At 46.3% G+C, this 19,182-nt stretch overlaps 1 long non-coding RNA gene across 1 annotated transcript in view; it reads left to right on the forward strand.

The window, feature by feature from the left end:
- LOC122895379 overlaps positions 1-19,182 on the forward strand; it is a 217,710-nt gene that overhangs the window by 103,167 nt on the left and 95,361 nt on the right. Inside the window, exon 2 of the long non-coding RNA XR_006382201.1 lies at positions 18,080-18,232. This is a non-coding gene — a long non-coding RNA (uncharacterized LOC122895379). The remainder of the gene's footprint in view (positions 1-18,079; positions 18,233-19,182) is intronic.

Below are 19,182 nucleotides of genomic sequence, written 5' to 3' on the forward strand. Positions count from 1 at the left end.
TCTAGCAGCCCACAGTTTGTTCCCTATGGTTAAAAGTCTCTTATGGTTTGTCTCCTTCTCTGTTTTTACCTTATTTTATTTTTCCTTCCCTTTTCCTATGTTCCTCTGTTTTGTTTCTTAAATTTCACATATGAGTAAAATCATAGGGCATTTTTCTTTCTCCGCATGACTTACTTTGCTTAGCATAATACTCTCTAGTTCTATCCATATCCTTGCAAATGGCAAGATTTCATTCTTTTTGATGGCTGAGTAATATTCCATTGTGTGTATATATACCACATCTTCTTTATCCATTCATCTGTCAATGGACATCTGGGCCTTTCCATAGTTTGGCTATTGTAGACGTTGCTGCTATAACCATTGGGGTGCAGGTGCCTCTATGTTTGTATCCTTTGGGTAAATATCTAGTAATGATAGGGTAGCTCTTTTTTTTTTTTTTTAAACTTTTTTAGGAACATCCGTATATTTTCCAGAGTGGCTGCACTAGTTTGCATTCCTGCCAACAGTGTGAGAGGATTCTCCTTTCTCCTCATCCTCGCCAAATCTGTCATTTCCTGAGTTGTTAATTTTAGCCGTTCTGACTGGTTTGAGGTGGTGTTTCATTGTGGTTTTGATTTGTATTTCCCTGATTCTGAGTGATATTGAGCATTTTTTCATATGTCTGTTGGCCAGTTATATGTATTCTTGGAGAAATGTTTGTTCATGTCTTCTGCCTATTTCTTGGCTGGAGTTTTTATTTTTGGGTGTGTTGAGTTTGGTAAGTTCTTTATAGATTTTGGATACTAACCCTTTATCTGATAAGACATTTGAAATAAATTCAAACTGTGGTTATTCCACCTTCAGGAACTCTGACTTGGTCAATGCCCAACTTGACCCCACTCCACATCCCTGCATTTTTAGGATTGGAAGTGCAACAGAGCAGTCACTGTCTTCAAAGTCTATTGCATATCTTATCCATTTCCCCTTCTAAGGTAGATTTAGGAATTGAGCTGAAAGGTCATTATGGAATCAAATAAGCAAGAGTATAATTAATAATGCCTATCCAGGGACACCTGGGTGGCTCAGTGGGTTACAGCCTCTGCCTTCAGCTTGGGTCGTGCAAGCCCCGCATTGGGCTCTCTGCTCAGCGTGGAGCCTGCTTCCCCCTCTCTCTCTGCCTGCCTCTCTGCCTACTTGTGATCTCTGTCTGTGAAATAAATAAATAAAATCTTTAAAAAAAATAATGCCCATCTGCTTTAGTGGCCTCTAAGGGCCACATATGAGTTGGAGTTGAAAGAGACATTCACTACATGAGTGAATAACCAGAGGAAGCCAATCAGTATGAAAAAATTGCCAACATGGGGGGTTGAGATGCTTCAGTCCCAGCAGCTCCTTTTCTGTAAGTACTGATCCACCATGATTCCCATGAACCTAACAAGAAGGCTTCCAATAAAATACAAATCCCTGTTCATGAGAAATGTTGGAAGTGTTTCTGCTCTTTTTTAAAAAAAAAATTTTATTTATTTATTTGACAGACAGATCACAAGTAGGCAGAGAGGGAGGGGGAAGCAATTACCCTGCGAGCAGAGAGCCCGGTGCGGGGCTCGATCCCAGGACCCTGAGATCATGACCTGAGGCGAAGGCAGAGGCTTAACCCACTGAGCCACACAGGTGCCCCATGTTTCTGTTCTTTAAACCTACCAGCCACTGATGGCCACAGTGATTATTCTTCAGTTGGGAAAATAATGGTGTTTATGGCATCATGAAGGGTGGGAAGGGGTGATTCTGTAGACTGGCTGGGACCTATACACTGGTGTAGATTAAGATCTAGAGGAAATGATCAGTTTGCCAAAGCCAACTCTTATTATCTTCCTGATTATCAATACACTGTGTTCAAAGGTCCAAGGGTCTCCCTCATCATTCTGATGCAGTGACAGGACACCATGGTGAAAGAGCTGAGAGGTAGCCGTCAGACGGACAACTGATAAACCCATCCCCCCCACTGAGAAAATCTTCCCATAGCATGTTTCCAGCCCAGAAGGGGCTGGTCAATGGGAGGCAGTTTAGGGCAAGAGGTGTCTAGCTACCATGATGTTAAATTCACCATGGTGGGAGCAGATTGACAGGAAGGCAAGGACCGAGGTAGAAGGCTGGATCGCACAGTCTGAGCCAGAATGGTTGAGGAGAGGGATGTAGGTACAGCATGACTCAGTTATCAGGAGGCAGCTGATTTGCCTTGGGCAACCTAGAGATGCTGGCCCAACCCTGGTCATAGAGGAAGTTAGGAGCAGCACAAGAGGTGGTTCTGGAGTCGCCCAGTTCCAGAGTCTGGTTGGGAAAACTGAACTGGAAGACTCCTCCACCCAGGGCCAAGGAGGAGCATGCTACTAGGGCAAGTGGAGAGGGAAGGGAGGGGTTGGTGTCCACTCAGGCTGACCAGGCAGGTCTTGAAAATTCATAAGCAAGAAAAACTAAAGCTCTATATGTCTCAGCATACCTTACCCTGTGCAGAAGATTCTAACAATTCTACAAGAGCCTTTGCTTTCTGTGATTAAAGAGCCAGCTCTCAGAGCAAGAGTGTAGTCAATAGTGCCCATCTGCCACCAGGTCCTGCCCTTTCCCATCTGGAAAACAGCATTTCTGAGCCCAGAAGGCATTTGGATGGACTTGTTTGACTTGCTAAACCTTGGTTCGTGGGATTGTGCATTTGAATTTTATAAAATGGAAAATTAATTTCTTAAGTTATTAGGACAGAAAATTCAATAAGATTAATTCTTCTCGTTCAAAAATAATCAGAGGTCACCATGGCAACGCACATCAATGGAGCAATACACAATGAATGAAACATTTCTCTATATTTGGCTGTTTACTCAGGGCCTCTCCTCTCTCTGCCCAGGTGGCATTTTTTAAGGGTGGCTGAATCCCTTGGGTCTCTGCTACTAATGAGCATGGGTCAAGGTGGTTGCCTCTAAGAACCCCCCAGATAGAAGGTGAAGTCTGGCTTGGACCAGAGTTTCCTTTGGCTTATGTCCTCATCCCCAGGGAATTAAAGAGTACGGTTTGGAGAAAATACCAGCTACTTCTCAAAATTCATGAGCAGGCTGTGAAAATAAAACCAGCAGTGGCAAAGATTCAGGTCATTGACTGGATGCCAAATGCAACTCCTTGGAAATTGGAGGAAAACAGGCTCATAACTTACTAAGAGGGATTTTCAAGGTTGACTGGTTCTGGCTAGCTAATGTGAGCAGGCCAAGGGACACTGATCCCCTTTGGCATATGATTTTGCCTGGATTGAGTTGAGACAGGAGGGGATTTCTCTGGATCCCAAATTCTATTTTCAAGAAAGGCAGTAGAGCTGAGTTATGGAAAGGTTGCCTCTAGAGTTAGCCAGCTGGGGTCTGAATGCTAATGCTACAACCTTCTAACCTTGGAAAATGTATTTTTCTGATGCTTGTTCTAGTTACCTGTAAGGAGGGGTGTGTGTGTGTGTGTGTGTGCGCGCGAGCATGCGCGCACACACTCACATGCTCCCATGTGCATCTGCAAGAACATACAGGGTAAGATCATTTCAGTTGATAAGCTCTTTGTGCCGATTCTATGAAATAATGAATTTAAACCCTTAGCATAGTGTCAGGCACATGATAAGCACTTACTTCTCCTTCAGACAAGAGTGTAAACCAAAGGGAATGCATATGGATTTCTCAAACTCCTCATCTCAACACGAGGAATGATCCAGAAAAGGCAATGGGAGGGTACGGAAGCAGTTCATACCTTTTACTGCATCTCAAAGAATGTAGACACAGTAACAGTACGATTAGGGAAGATGGTTCTGTTTGCTACTCACACATCAAAATAAATAAATACAATGACCTTGAGATTCTGTGTACCCCCAAACACTCTTGAGTCATTAGACCAGTGTTTTGGCAAAGCTTGCCTGGGCAGGCTGAGCTCGGAAAGAGGAAGGGGATCTTCTGCTGTCCTTGTCCCTTGTCCCACCTGATTTAGAGTCTTATTCTCATTCTGTGAGTAGGTCTTTTTTTTTTTTAAGTTTGTGGTTTTTTTTCCCAATTTATTTATTTTCAGAAAAACAGTATTCATTATTTTTTCACCACACCCAGTGCTCCATGCAAGCTGTGCCCTCTAGAATACCCACCACCTGGTACCCCAACCTCCCACCCCCCCGCCACTTCAAACCCCTCAGATTGTTTTTCAGAGTCCATAGTCTCTCATGGTTCATCTCCCCTTCCAATTTACCCAAAAGCACATACCCTCCCCAATGTCCATAACCCCACCCCCCTTCTCCCAACCCCCCTCCCCCCAGCAACCCACAGTTTGTTTCGTGAGATTAAGAGTCACTTATGGTTTGTCTCCCTCCCTATCCCATCTTGTTTCATGGATTCTTCTCCTACCCACTTAAGCCCCCATGTTGCATGTGAGTAGGTCTTTAAGGAGATTCAGAGCATGTGGATAGAACAATCAGAACGCGTATTGAAGGAAGAATGGTAGAAGGTCCTGGAACTATATCAATCAATTAATCAATTGATACAGTTGAGCCATTTTTTTTATGGTTCAAAGAATTGGCATGGAGAAAATGTAACCTACAAGGGGAGGGGAACTTTATAGACTTTTCTCCTCTTGAGTGCCTTGTGTCTGTACCCCCTTCCTTGTTCCATATCCCTGCCCAAAGCATAAGTCGCTATTCTGATCTATCTGTGGGGGCTGGTAGGTGGGCTCAGTGTGCTATAGCAGGTAATGCTTATCTATGACGCTTTGGCTTCCCTTGGTCACTCCTTTTTGGACCCTATGGGACCCTGCCATTCTCTCCTTCCGACTCAGCCTCAGTGAATAAACAGGAAAATCCAGGTCCGCTCAAGGATTTACTATCTCTTTCACACTTAGGCTGTGTGTGACCTATCAAGGGACTGAAAGCAAACGGAATTCCACTCAGATGGCTCAAATCTTTAATAAATGCATTATTTATGGAGGTATGGGCAGGGGAGAGGAATCAACAGATAATGAGGCACAAGGGAACTAGCCAAAGGGGAAACCAACAGCACTTCTCAACATCAGAAAGTGCCAGATGAGGAAAAGACATTATGGAGTTCAACACGATGTGGACCCATGGAGAGAGGGGACTGCCTAGTAGGAGCCATTGATATGCTGAGCCTCCACAAGGATGGAAGGACCAAGGCAGGGAGAATCACAGGAAGATAGCTCTGCCTCTTTCTTCTCCCATACCCCGAGTTCCTGCAAGTTTTCATTAGCTGAACTCAACCAGAGAGGGTCAGTAAAAAGAGTCTGGGTGATGGGGTCTATAGATCCAGCCTCTTGGAGAACCAGGCATGGCTTGGAGAGCCGAAGGATGGATGGATGGGGCAGAGACCAAATAACCAACAGATAGTCTTACAGAAGGCTGGTTTCCTAATATTAGATTTCAGGGAAGAAGGGTGTGATAGTTAATTTTATGTCAATAGTTAATGGTATTGCTTAACGGCTTTAATAATGGGGAAACATTATTTCAGGCTGTGTCTGTGAGAGTGTTTCCAGAAGAGATTAGCATTGGGATCAGTAGACTGAGTAAAGGAGGTCACCCACCCCCAGTGCGGTCGGCAGCAGCCAATCTGTGAAGAGTCTGAACATAACAAAAATGTGAAGGAAAAGTGAATTTGCTCTCTCTACTTGAGCTGAGACATTGATCCTCTCCTGGCCTTGGACATCAGAGCTCCTGGTTCTTGGGCTTTCTGACTCAAGACTGGGACCTATAGCACCAGTGCCCTAGTCCTTGGTCTCAGGCTGGCCTGATTATCCAGCTTGTAGACAGCAGATCGTGGGACTTCTCAACAACCATAATTATGTAAGCCAACCCATATAATAAATCTCTTACAAATATCTCTGTAGGATCCTGTATGTTCTGTTTTTCTAGGGAATCTTGATTGAGAGAGAGGGACATGGTGTTGGGCTTGCAGAATAGAGGCCTAATGGGGTCCCTCATGGGCTGTGAGTGTAAGCTGAGGGTTCCAACTCAGCATTTTCTCAGAGCCTGTAGGGGAACTGGCATGGGCCAGTATTAACAAAATGCTATTGTGATGACATCTGTGCATCCCCTCCTTAGCAACTTAAATGAGAAATTGTACTTGTGATTCTGTTTCTCTTTGGGCACTCAGAAGCATCCTATTACCGTTAAGCCAAAACTCAATTCCAACATGGCGGTTGGCAATATGAGCGCTCTAGGAAGCTTTAGGCTTTTCCACATACCACCTGCACGATCTAGGACAAGTCAACCTCTTTCTTCCTTCCTTCCCTAACTTCTAACCTACTTGCTTTAACTAACTTAAGCCTTAGTTTCCTTATTCGCGAGGCGGCAATACTTACTGTACCAACCTCCTATTGCTGCTGTGAGAATAGAAATGGGATCATGGAGGTGATGTCTTAAGACAGTGCTCGACACATAGTGGGTGATTGGTGCACGATAGGGTGAGGAGGAGGAGAAACAGATCAGAAAGAGAGAAAGAGAGAGAACTGATTGATTATTTACATGTGGATCAAGGGATAGAAGAAGCCCAAAGGATTGAAGTTACAAAAAGGGAGGTTTTCGTTTTTTTTTTTTTTTTTTAAAGATTTTATTTATTTATTTGACAGAGAGAAATCACAAGTAGATGGAGAGGCAGGCAGAGAGAGAGAGAGGGAAGCAGGCTCCCTGCTGAGCAGAGAGCCCGATGCGGGACTCGATCCCAGGACCCTGAGATCATGACCTGAGCCGAAGGCAGCGGCTTAACCCCCTGAGCCACCCAGGCGCCCCAGGTTTTCGTTTTAATGTAAGGCATCGGCTCCCATTCCTACCAGATGTCTAGGAATGGAAAAGTAATGAGCTTCTTGTCACCGAAGAGTGTTCCAGTCAAAGCAAAGTGGCTTGCTGCCTTGTCAGGGATGCGATGGTAGTGGGTTTTGTCCTCGATGGGAAGCTGATTCGGAGACCTCCATCCAGTCCCACTAACATTGTCTCCACAAAGCTCAAAGCACCTGCTGGAGACCAATCATTCCACAGGACTCTGTGTCCACCGGGGAAGGCCGTTCTCTGAACACCCTACATATTTTGGTTCTGGGAGGAAAAAAATGTAAAAAGTCACTTCTCTCTGGGCATTTCCCTGGAGGGCTTCGAGGTAGAAACCGTCACTCTCAATGACGCTGTAGTCAGAGGCCGAGGAGCTGGGAGAGAATAAAATGACAGCTCTTCCCGATCACGGGACTCAGAGCTGTGGACGTGTCAGCATGCAGGGATGGCAGAAGGTTGTTGGAGGAGATAAAGCACATTCCACCCTTGTCTGCCAGTCGGGCTCCTTTCCAGGCACACCCTCTCACGAGGGTTTGTGGCTCATGGTTGAAATCCTGAGCTTCTCTACACATCGTGTAGGAAAGGGGTCTTAGCGGGTGACAGGCGTTCACCTTCTCACCCAGGAAACCATCCAGCTAGAGGCAGAAGGAACTTACTAGAATTGTCCGGCCACTAAGTAGAAATGTGGAGCCAGCTACTTGCTGTTCATTTGCAAGCAATGAGCTTGATCATCAAAGAGCTACGGACACATCGACAGAGACAGGGCAGGCAACAGAGAGTGTCTTCATGTTGTGGAGGAGAGTGGAGATCTGGACACCAGACTCTGAGGCGTCAAATCCCTGCCTCCCCACCACTGGCTGACTGCATGAACGTTGACAAGTTTCTTAACCATTTCCTCATCTGTAAAATGGGTCTAACAGTAGTAACCCTTTTGTAGGCTGCTTAAGGTAACCATGAGTTAGTATTTGCAAAGCCCTTAGGATAGTGCCCAGCACATAGTAAGTGCTGTATAAGCAATTGTTAAATAAATGCAAAGAATAAGGCATGCAGAGGGTGAGGAGGGATCAAATAGGAGCCCACGATGGATCTTTGGAGAAGGAAGAGGAACCTATGACAGCTGCAGCCGGTGGTCGCCTTGTAGGAACGTTGGGTACAGTGCTGCCAAACTTCTCAATTTAATCAATTAATTTAGAGACAGAGAGAGTGTGGTGGGGGGAGGAGGCGGGAGGGAGAGAGAGAATCCCAAACAGACCCTGCACTGAGCATGGAGCCTGACGTGGGGCTCCATCTCACGGCCCTGAGATTATGACTGAGCTGAAATCAAGAGTTGGATGTTTAACCAACTGATCCATCCAGGTGCCCCAAACTTCCCAGGGTTTTAAAAGAAGCTGGAAGCCCAGACTTTTTTCTCCCTGGATCAGTTCCTTCTTCTGACAAATGTGTTTGTGTGACAGATGTGTTTGACAGTTCTATCCGGGACTAGCGTGAAGTTCGGGGGAGACAGGCTTGCACAGTAGGGAGTCCCAAGAAGGTGGAGGAATCAGGGCATCTGGGAACTGTCCTCTGCTCTCCTCATGAGCAAAGGGTGTTTTTTTTTAGGGGCCACACAGACTTTCTTTCTATTCGAAGACCACAGAAAGTTCTTCCCTGCCTCAGAGTATTGTGAGACAGGATAACTCTCACTAGCTACCCTAGCAAATATTCCCCAAGAACTGAATGACTTAACACAATAAGCTTATTTCTTCCTTATTCTGGTCTTGGTCCAATTCAGGTCACTTGAGTGGAGGGAGTAGGACACTCCTTCAGAGGCTGAATTGCTGACAACTCTGCCTCCTTCAGCTCATGGCTCCCAAGGGCTGCACTAGGTAGTGGTAGGGAGAGCCTGGAATACTCTGGAAGTTATGATGGCCAGAAATAGAGAATATCATTTCCACCCAGATGTCCTGGGCCAGACCCCAGTCATATGGTCCTGCCCCACTGCAGGGGACTAGAAGCACATTCCGTCGAGGTACCCAGGAAAGAGAGGAGGATGACTAGCATTCTCTGTCACAGGGCCTTTGCACTTACTATTCTCTTCCCTAGGGCAATCTTCTCTTATCATCTCTTCCCTCCACCTCACTGAGGTCTGTATCAACTCAAAGGACCTTCCTCGACCTACCTTCTTGCAGGAGCTCTCACCCCTCATGCCCACCTTCTTTACCCCTTCAGTTCGGTTCTTCAAAGCACTTAGCACATTCCGAAGTCACTGAGTGTATCATAGGATCCCTCCTGCTCCTTTCAGTCATGAGAGCAGGAATGTTGTGAGTCTTGTTGACCAACACACTTGCAGCATCTACAACAATGCAGCTGAGTTAATGGATTCAAAGTTCATTCGAATCACAGACAGCCCCACGGGAAGCCAGAGCCTCTCTGCCCCTGTGGCGATCACAGATTGAATCGGCCTTTCCAATCCCATCTCTCTGTTGCCCGATGTCCTGTTCCAGCCCAGAGCCAGCACTCTGTGGGCTCACCGGGGCAGCCACTGGTGTGTCTGCACTGCCTGCTTCCAGAAACCAGGCTCCTAGGATGTTTCATCTGCTTTACAGAATCTTCCAGTGTTCTTGTCTACCGACCCTGTCATTTTAGAATCTGTACCAAGGGTTTTGAAATGTTTTTTTTCTATTTCAGGTCTACTTGTTAAGCAGGAGGGAAAAATGTCAGTGGAGAAGAACTAAAGGATGTGGATGGGTGTGTGTGTGTGTGTGCATGTGTGCGCGTGTGTTCAGGTCCACTTACAACTGCATGCTGGGAAATGAGTTATGGGGTTGGATGCAGCAATAGAGTGATAAATCAATTATTAATGGTTGCAGAAACAACCAGACCTTCATGACTTACAACCGCAGGGGTTTATTTCTTGACGATGCTGTGTGTCGTTAGCCAAGGGTCAGCCGTGGCTTTGCTCCATATGTCTACACACCGCCAGACACATGCTGGAGCGCACTTGGGGACATGCCTTTCTCATGGCGGAAGGACAGCTCACACAGGAACCCTTCAAGCCCCTGCTGGGCTTTGCTATTTGACTTCCCACCTCTTACTGGCCCAAACAAGTTGGATGACCAAGCCTGATATCAAAGCCCGGGGAAGCAGACTCTTTCCCCCAACCAGAGCATGAATGGTGAATCAAATGTCCAGTGGTAGAGATATGTGTTAGGCTCTTGTCAGGAAGAAGAGTGACTAGTTGGGAACACCACACGCAAATGTGCCATGCTCCGTGCTCCGTAGCATTTGTAACATGGCTGTGTTCATCAGGGTTGTTCCAGTTATAAGAAACAGAAAACCACCTCAAATGGGCTTCATTTTGCAAAGAGGAAATACGCTTGGCCTCAGCCTGCGGTTGGTTGTAAGGTCGCACGTGTCTGAATTCATTCTCTCTGTTTCCTTGGTCTCTATTTCTTTGGGTTGAGGATGTCAGGTGGGTTCTCTCCATGAGGCGGTCTGTCCAGGCTGACAGTCCTGTGAAGGGAAGGCAGCCATTTCCTCAAAATTCCAGCCCAAGTGCCATTGTTAGATCTCATCGGACCAACTTGAGTGGCAATGACTAGACCTAAATTAATGGCCGTGGACTGGGAATCACAGAGGGAGAGGAGTCCCACGTGGATTGTGTAGGACTCCTACGTCCTGGCGGTGGGAAGGGCCCTCCCAGTCTGGACAAGCTGGACTGAGGCTGGGGGAAGGAATGGCTCCCTCGTATGAAACTAACAGGCTCCTCCTTCCAGATGGGTGGCCGGACAGTCGAAAACAACAGATTGTCTTAAAGTAGCTTTTAACAAATCCATATGTAAGTGTGTGTCTGAGCCAAGGAAAATATCAATGGCCATAGGAAGTCAAGACCATGGTTAAAAATAGAACACAAATAAGCAGCCCAGGAGGGCTAATTAACTTGCCCTGATGGTCGTGGTAACTTGACAAAATGCACTGTCATCACCCACCTATTCCTGTTACCAAAATCAGGGCATAAATTAAGTTATGGAAATCAGGGACATTCAGAATTTTAGGTTCATGCCCACTCCTCCTTCTCCCCCACCCCGGGCACACCCTCACATTGCCGTGTACACCCATCTGTGTGTACGCATTTATATTGTTACACATGCATAGGAAGATACAATCTATATATTTTAATAAATACTATTTAACCTTCTAGGTGAAGTGGATGCTGACATTGTCCATCCTCTGCTGTCCCAGTCCACCCTGGTCTGCCCTATCCTAGCCCATGCTGTCCTATTTCCTACCGCTTTAATTTACATTGCTTTTTTTTCTTAAAGATTTTATGTATTTATTCATTTGAGGTGGGGGAAGAGCAGGGGGAGAGGCAGAGGGAGAGGAAGAGAGAGAATCTAAAGCAGACCCCGTGCTCAGCACAGAGCCCAACACGGGGCTGGATCTCACCACCCCGAGATCACGAACTGAGCCAAAATCAAGAGACAGACGCTTAACCAACTGAGCCACCCAGGTGCCCCTTGATTTTACATTCCTTCATGCAACTTGCAAACTATTACAATGATTTCATCTCCTGCTACAGGGTTGCAATCCACATTTTGAAAATCACTGAACTAGTCACGGAAGGGAAGGTGTCTATAGCCCCTTGTAAATATCTATTGAGTAATGGATGGTCAATGAATGAAATCAATCCGGTCCAGTCTGTGATTATTTTGTACTCTGCTGGTATATATAATTACGTGTGCCGGGTACTGGGATGTAGTTAGGAATATGCTCAGCTCCTGGCCTTGAGTCCCACCTCTCCCGGCAGAGGGAGGCCTGAAGAGGCCGTGGGAATGGAGGGTGACAGCCCTTCCATGGAGGTGAGCCAGCTGCCGTGGGTGCACAGATTAAAAACGCAGTGTCCTTCCAGAACAGAAGGTGAGAGAGGGAACAATGCACTGAGCTGGGCACCAGAAGAGGGAGGGATGTGAAATTCAGAAATGGCTTCTTTACCCTTGGAGGTCAGGAAGCCTCCAGACTGGAAGAAGCAGGGATGCGAGACCGCAGAGCATGGTCAGGGTCGGCGGGGGACAGTCGAGGCTGGGAGGGTGGCGTGGATCAAAGCCTCCCTTGCTGTTTTTGGTTTGGGTTTTGTTTTCTTGCGGGGATGAAGCAGGCACCGTGGGGCATGCTGACCAACCACCTTCCAGAATGATCATCAGAAGTGGCTGAGTGAGGGGCGCCTGGGTGGCTCAGTGAGCTAAAGACTCTGCCTTCGGCTCAGGTCATGATCTCAGGGTCCTGGGATCGAGCCCTGCATCAGGCTCTCTGCTCAGCGGGGAGCCTGCTTCCTCCTCTCTCTCTGCCTGCCTCTCTGCCTACTTGTGATCTCTCTCTGTCAAATAAATAAAATCTTTGAAAAAAAAAAAAAAAAGTAGTGGCTGGGTGGGTCTGAGCTGGAGAATTCTTCCCGAACCTCCACTGGCTGTACATACAGAGAGGCTTTCATTCTTCCTTTTCTGAACCTTCTTCTTTTTTTTTTTTTCTTTTGGTCCTTTAAGGGTATCACTTCTCAAATTCCTGCCCAACGCTGTCTCGATGCTATTTCAACGTTTTCTACATGTTTCTGAGTCTTGTATTTCATGTGCCCTGGAAATTGTCATCTAATATGAAAAAGTCAGATCTCAAACTTCAGCTTTAGGAATGTAGGGACACAGAGACAGGGATTTCTTTCTCTCTTTCTCTCTTTCTTTTTATTTTTTTTTTTTTGAGCGCATGGACTTTTGATATATGGAATGAAGACGATGGTGTCTGATTACATCTGTAATGAACCCTCATAATTTTAGATCAGGGTTATGTGGACATCCCGACGAACGGGCAGTAGATTGTGTAGATATAATTCTAGTCTATCATACTTTTTCTTCAATATCAATTACTTTGAATGCTTAAATATCCAATTTCCTGAGATTTTTATTGTTCAATTTTCTTGTTAAGCGGCCCTCCCTCCCCCCAAATTAAAGTTGCTGAAGCAATGAGCTGTGAGTTCTGGCAGCCTGAAATGAGCAGGGCTGGGGAGTCCAGGTTCAGTGGGGGAAATGGTTTATGGTTCTGAAGGTCCGGAATATTCTATGACAAATGCCGCCAGAGATTAGAGACTCAGATCTTTCCCCCAGTGCTCAGACAGAATTGGAAAAAGGGAAAAAAATAAAGACAGGTTTAATTAACCTGCCAAAAAGAAAAAAAAAAATCACAGAATGTCTGTGTGTGAGATGAAGAGCAAATCTAATGATGAAAGAGATCGGAAGGGGGATGGTTAAGCACATTTCATATTCAGTCAACTAATATCGCTGAATCTCCTTAGAATCAAATCATCAAATTATGTCGGCTTTGGGGTTGCCGCAGCAGAAAGAACTCCTGCAGGTGGAATCTGACAGAAAGAAGGAGTCAAGGTCGCCAGCCACACTGCCTGTCACCTCCAGGCAGATGGCCGGCTGGTGGGAGCTTGCCCTCAGAAACCCCTCCCCCAGCTCCGGGAGCCCAGGGTGGTCAGAGCAGAGATGCAGCAAGAAAGTAGAGGCGAGGCAAGCGGGAAAGAGGGTTCGAGGGAGCCCCACCCAGGTAGAAAGTCAATACAAGTGCATGCGGGAGTGGCTTGTGGGTGTGGCTTGCGTGTCGGGGGAGGGTCGTTGTAAGTGTAGGGGCGCGTGTGATCCTGCCACTTACCGCTACGCACACCGTGTGCCATTTCCTTGACACACACAGAGTTGACATGCCCGCCCCCCTTGGATCCAGGCGGGGTCACCTTATAGGTTTCTTCAGCCCCCAGTGAATTACGGGGAGGGCAGCGACCCCCCCCCCGTCCCCCACCCCCAGTCAAGATGATGACGACCAGGGAGCTTTGATCTGGGTCTTCTTTTCACCACTTCACTTGCCTTTCCTTCTGCCCTTCCCCAGCTACTGGAAGGTGTAGAGCAGGTCACGGCCCTGGGAGGCGGGAGAGCCACACCGTGGAAGGAGCCCGGGTCTCCTTCACCCAGAAAAGAACCTGCTCTAGCCACCCATGCGGGACTTGAACCGAGCAAGAGATAAGTGTGGTGGCCTGGGCGCCCTGAAAATGCGGGGGCTGTCTGTTACAGCAGGGCTTCGCTCCTCCGACAGTCTGAGCACATGACTTAATCTCTTGGAGCTTCGCCTATCAGATGGGCATGCTAATAAAATGCCTTAGCTTTGTAGGATCGTGTGTGGATTAAATGAGATACTGAAATAAGGGCTTGGTAGATTCTTTGACACCTATGAACCCCCATCAGTGAATATCAGCGAGCGGAAAGGCAGCCCTGGGCTGCGTTTGTCGCACATCTTGCTTCTTTTGCTCATACGCAAGCATTAACATCATCCTCATTATATTTTTAGTCATAGTAGTAATAGTGTCGTCCTGATGATATACTTTTATTCATTATTTAACAGATATTGGTGGAACTCCGATGACACGCTAACCCCAGTGAGAGGTGCTGAGGACACAGTAAAATAAGACAAACTCTCACGTGTAGCTGTGGACTGTTATTTTCGCCACGTTATTGTTTTTGTTGTTGATGTTATTAAAGATGTTTTATTTATTTATTGGACAGAGAGAGGGAGAGATAGCGGGAGAGGGAACACAAGTAAGGGGAGTAGGAGAGGGAGAAGCAAGCTTCGGGCTGGGCAGGGAACCTGACACAGGGCTTCATCCCGGAACCCTGGGATCATGACCTGAGCTGAAGGCAGACGCTTAATGACTGAGCCACCCAGGCACCCATTACCATGTCATTCTAAGGTTTATGTTCCATCTTCTGACTCACCCCGATTTCCACTCTGTCGCACCCCAGAGACTGGGATCCCGGACCACAGCTTTGCTTGCTGAAGCCTGCTCTGTCCCCAGAGCACCAGCAACCAGAAAGCTGCATCCTATGTAAAGAGAATCTGCATTGTTTCTGTCTAACGAAACCCACTGCCCTCCTCCTGGAACTTCCCCAACCTCATTTTAGGACTTTGTTTTTTCCATGGGCGTGGTTTTACCTACAAGTGCTTGCTTTTCAGGTGAACACATGACCCAAGCTGGCCGACCTGAGCCCTCCATAGGGCCTGAGACCACGAATGAGGGAATCAGCATGTGACTTAGGCTGGGACAATAGAAGGAAATCTCAGGACTTCCACAACAATATTAACCAAGGGGGCGCCTGGTGATGCAGTCTGTTAAGCATCTGACTCTTGGTTTCAGTTCAGGTGCTGGTCTTGGGGTAGGAGATGGGGCCGCTGGACGGGCTTTGCTCTCAGCATGGAGTCAGTTTGAGATTCCCCCTCCCTCTGCCCCCTCTTGAGTGCGCGTGCCCGCTCTCTTGCTCTCTCCCAATAAAATAAATAAAATCTTTTTTAAAAAATATTATTAAGCAAGAGATGCTCTCTTCATGCTGGGGTTATTAGGCTGATCAGAGATAAACTTGAAATTCTGGAGTTGCTTGTGATGGTCCTTGTGACCCCATCATGAACACCTGCCTGAGCTCCAAGCGCGTGTTGGGGAAGCTGAGTCAAGAGAAGAAAAGACGCAAGGTCCTGAGGGTCTCCCTTAAACTTCCGGATCCAGCCCTTGGACTTTACCGTTAATACGTCCAAGCAAATAACTGCCCAAGGCAGTTTGATTTGGTGCTTGCTCTTTGGAATCAGAGTATTGCTAGGTGACACGTGGCGTTAGCTTCGGAGACTGAGAAGCGTCACCCGTCCCCATAGAGGACGACTCTTGTACGGGGTCACCTTTCAGAAACAAGTTTCAACTCCAAAATTTACATATGTTTTTAAAGACCTTTGGATGCTCTTCCCATAGTTAGACCAAATGTCCCAGTCCCTGCCCTGCCTAGCTCTGGCTCCCTCCCTCTATCTGCCAACCCATTTTCCTCCCATCTTGTCTTTTGGTCCCAAAAGACAAGACCAAAGCCATGTCTTTTAGGTGACATTTTCTCATTTATGACAAGCTCGTCATTTCTGTGTAGAAGATAATCTTTTAAAAGATCCTGCTCTGTAAGCTGATGGACTGTAATCTCTGGGGAAATTTAAGAGGTGTACATCTCCTCTCTGCTTTCCCTGAACCTGCATAGAAATACTGTTTTCTCCCAAAGACGAGAATCACTCTGGCTTAGTTTTTTTTTTTTTTTCATTAAAATTCACATTAATTTAATAAAATGCAGACTTTTAAATTAATGAACCACTCACAGAATCTATATAATACAAGCCTCTCCTGTAACTATGAAACGTCTTCTATTAAGAAATGTCTGGGGCTCCCTGGGGAACTCAGTTGGCTGAAATTACCCTTATCGGCTCAGCTCAGCGAAAAGCAAGCCGGTCCCTTTGCCCCCATGCAGATCTGTAAACATTTCCTAAGGAGGTACTGCGGACCAAGTCCTAGCCAAGGCACACCCACAGGCATCGTCTCAGAATCCACGTGGCCACTCTAGTTGTAGGTGGCACGAAGGGAAGGGGCCCAACCCTTTTACCATCTCAGCTTACCTGGGAGAGAATCACGGCTCATTGAGAACTGTGGTTATATGACGCCAGGGTTCTGTTACCCTCCCTGGGGTGCAAGGACAGGGTAGCTGTAAAGTAGATGATAACATCTTGCAGCTATATTATACCATCCATCCAGGATTCTTAAAATTCCCTTTGTAGGAAGTAGTTCGGAGGGAGGTGATGGAGGGCAAAAGAGGTGACTAGACATGCAAACCACTTTTTAAGCAGCACTTAGTGTGTTGAGTGCTAACTGTGGACCTGACCTTGTTATCAGATCTCTAGATGCTCACGACACACGGATCTATTATTGGAGATTAGTATTAGCATCCTTTATGTACAGGAGCTCACGACACACGGATATATTATTGGAGATTAGTATTAGCATCCTTTATGTACAGGATAAAAACAAAAACAAAAACAAAACAAGGTTCACAGAACTTACATAAGCCTCCTAAATTTGCCCCAAAAACAGGGATTTGTCTCAAACAGAACTTTTGGTCCTGAGTCCTAATGCTTAACCACCGTGCTGTTCTGCCTCCTCCATAAGTTATAGGTATTAGTGTATCAAGCAAGTCATGTTCAGGTGATTCAGGGTATTGGGAGCTCTGGAAATATTTTTATGAAATTAGGGCAATATTCATTTATTTCTTTGGTGTCTGCTTTGTGTCAGAAACTGCTAGAAACTGTTGATACCATGGTGAACACGAAGAGCGGAGGGACAATATGGTATGGTCCCTGACTTCATGAAACAGGATATGCAAAGGCCCTGTGGTATGTCAGAGGAACCCAAAAAAGGGCCATAAAACTAGAGAGAAGAGTTAGGGAGCCAAGGCTGAAGATGGGAAGAAGGCAGATATGTAGAGGCTTGTGGCTCTTCCAGCTTTCTTGGTTTTATTCTAAAAACAATGGAAAGTCAGTAGAATTTCCAACAGGGGAATAACGTGGGGAACATTATCTCTGATCACCTCAACACCCCTGAGCAAATTGGCAGTACAGCGGTCCAATGGAAAAACAGGAAGATGGAGTGACAGTTTTTTTGTTTGTTTGTTTTGGTTTTTTTTTAGATTTTTATTTATTTATTTGACAGAGAGAAATCACAAGTAGATGGAGAGGCAGGCAGAGAGAGAGAGAGGGAAGCAGGCTCCCTGCTGAGCAGAGAGCCCGATGCGGGACTCGATCCCAGGACCCTGAGATCATGACCTGAGCCGAAGGCAGCGGCTTAACCCACTGAGCCACCCAGGCGCCCCTGGAATGACAGTTTTAATACCCCACTCTCCCTGGGACCATTGGTCTCAGATACAGTCTGGTGAGGTGTTTGTGACCCTCTGATATAATGGATCCTGTTAGGTAGGGCTGCCCTCAAGGTCATTCAAGGGTAAATGGCCTCCATTCTTGCATCTCTTTGCTGCTTGTCTTTCTTTGTCTTAGGGACCAAGACCTAAAACAATGAGCTGTAACCACCATAGGAGGGCTGGTTGAATTCTCACACTTGAAACAAACCCTTGATCACTGTAAAGAGCCACCCAAGGTGGCTTTCTTTAGAAGGAAACTCTAAGCATGGAAGGGGCATGGAGCTTCTCATCATCTTCCCCAGATACAGTGGATTTCAAGGAAGAAGTGATGATTCAGTGAAAATTTATATAATTATTTTGCTGATGGAAAAGTTAGATCAAAGAGGTTCGCTGCTCTGTTGCAAGTATGAAAATCCATAGGTAGCAGAGTTCAGAGGCATACCCGGCCTCTTTCTCAAGTTTGTCTCTCTTTCTTGTGCACCAGATCCAACTTTGACATTGATCTTGAAGCTGGCCTTCCAACCCCATGGAACCCCACCCCTTCCCACGTCAGCGGAGTAGTGAGAAGGTGATCTCCACGAGGACAGGAAAACAGTCTCTCCTCTGCCCTTAGTATGGAGGACAGTGCCTGCACAAGGTAGGTCTCAGTTCATTTTGGTTGAATGAGTCAAAAAAATCCTGTTCATAGCATCCCTGATGGCTGACAGCTTCTGCCCTTCTACGGCAAAGGGTATGTTAATGTTCAGTTAATGTTAAATGATTTTTTAGCAGATTGACTTATTTGAGAAAGAGAGAGCAAGAGGAGGGGCAGAGGGAGAGAGGGAGGATCTCAAGCAGACTTCCTGCTGAGCGAGGAGCCCAGTGCAGGCTCAAACCCACGACCCTGAGATCATGACCTGAACTGAAACCAACAGTCAGTCGCTTAACGGACTGAGTCACCCACACGCCCTTGTTAAATGATTTTTTCTAAAACAGAAAAAGGTCCCTCTCATAACGAATGCCCTTCGGAGCTGCACCGAACAAGCAAAATCCTTCCTTTTCCTGATACAAATTCAGATATTTGGAGATGTTTATTGGGGCCCTTCTTGATGTCTCTTCCCCAATAGAACACCTTTTATACCTTACCATGTCCTCTATATTGCGTGTGCATGTGTGTTTGAATTTTCCCACTTTCCTTTGTGGGAGAACATCATGATTTCTCACTTTAATCCATCCCCAACTCATGTCAGATTTATCTCTATGTCCTCATCAACCGGCTTGAAGTTTGGCACGTAGTAGGTTCTTGGTAAGTGTTTTGTCGACTGAATTAATGAGTAAGTGAGTAAATGAATTAATGAGTAAACGAGTACCCTCCAGCATTATTTCAGTAACATACCCTGGGTTGAAGACAAAATACAGTAAATGAGTCTGATTCTTTTTGGGCAGAATGATCACCTCCCTCAGTTAAACACTAGGATTCTATTTGTGTGATTGAAGAGACAAGCACATTTGCATTACGTCTCTGTGTGTGTTCATTTCATGTCAGTGGGTCAGACTGAGAGAGGATAGGGTTGCTGCCAGAACTCATTCTGGACCCGGGAAACTACG

The sequence above is a fragment of the Neovison vison genome, chromosome 14, assembly GCF_020171115.1.
Source record: "Neovison vison isolate M4711 chromosome 14, ASM_NN_V1, whole genome shotgun sequence".
NCBI classification, from domain to species: domain Eukaryota; kingdom Metazoa; phylum Chordata; class Mammalia; order Carnivora; family Mustelidae; genus Neogale; species Neogale vison.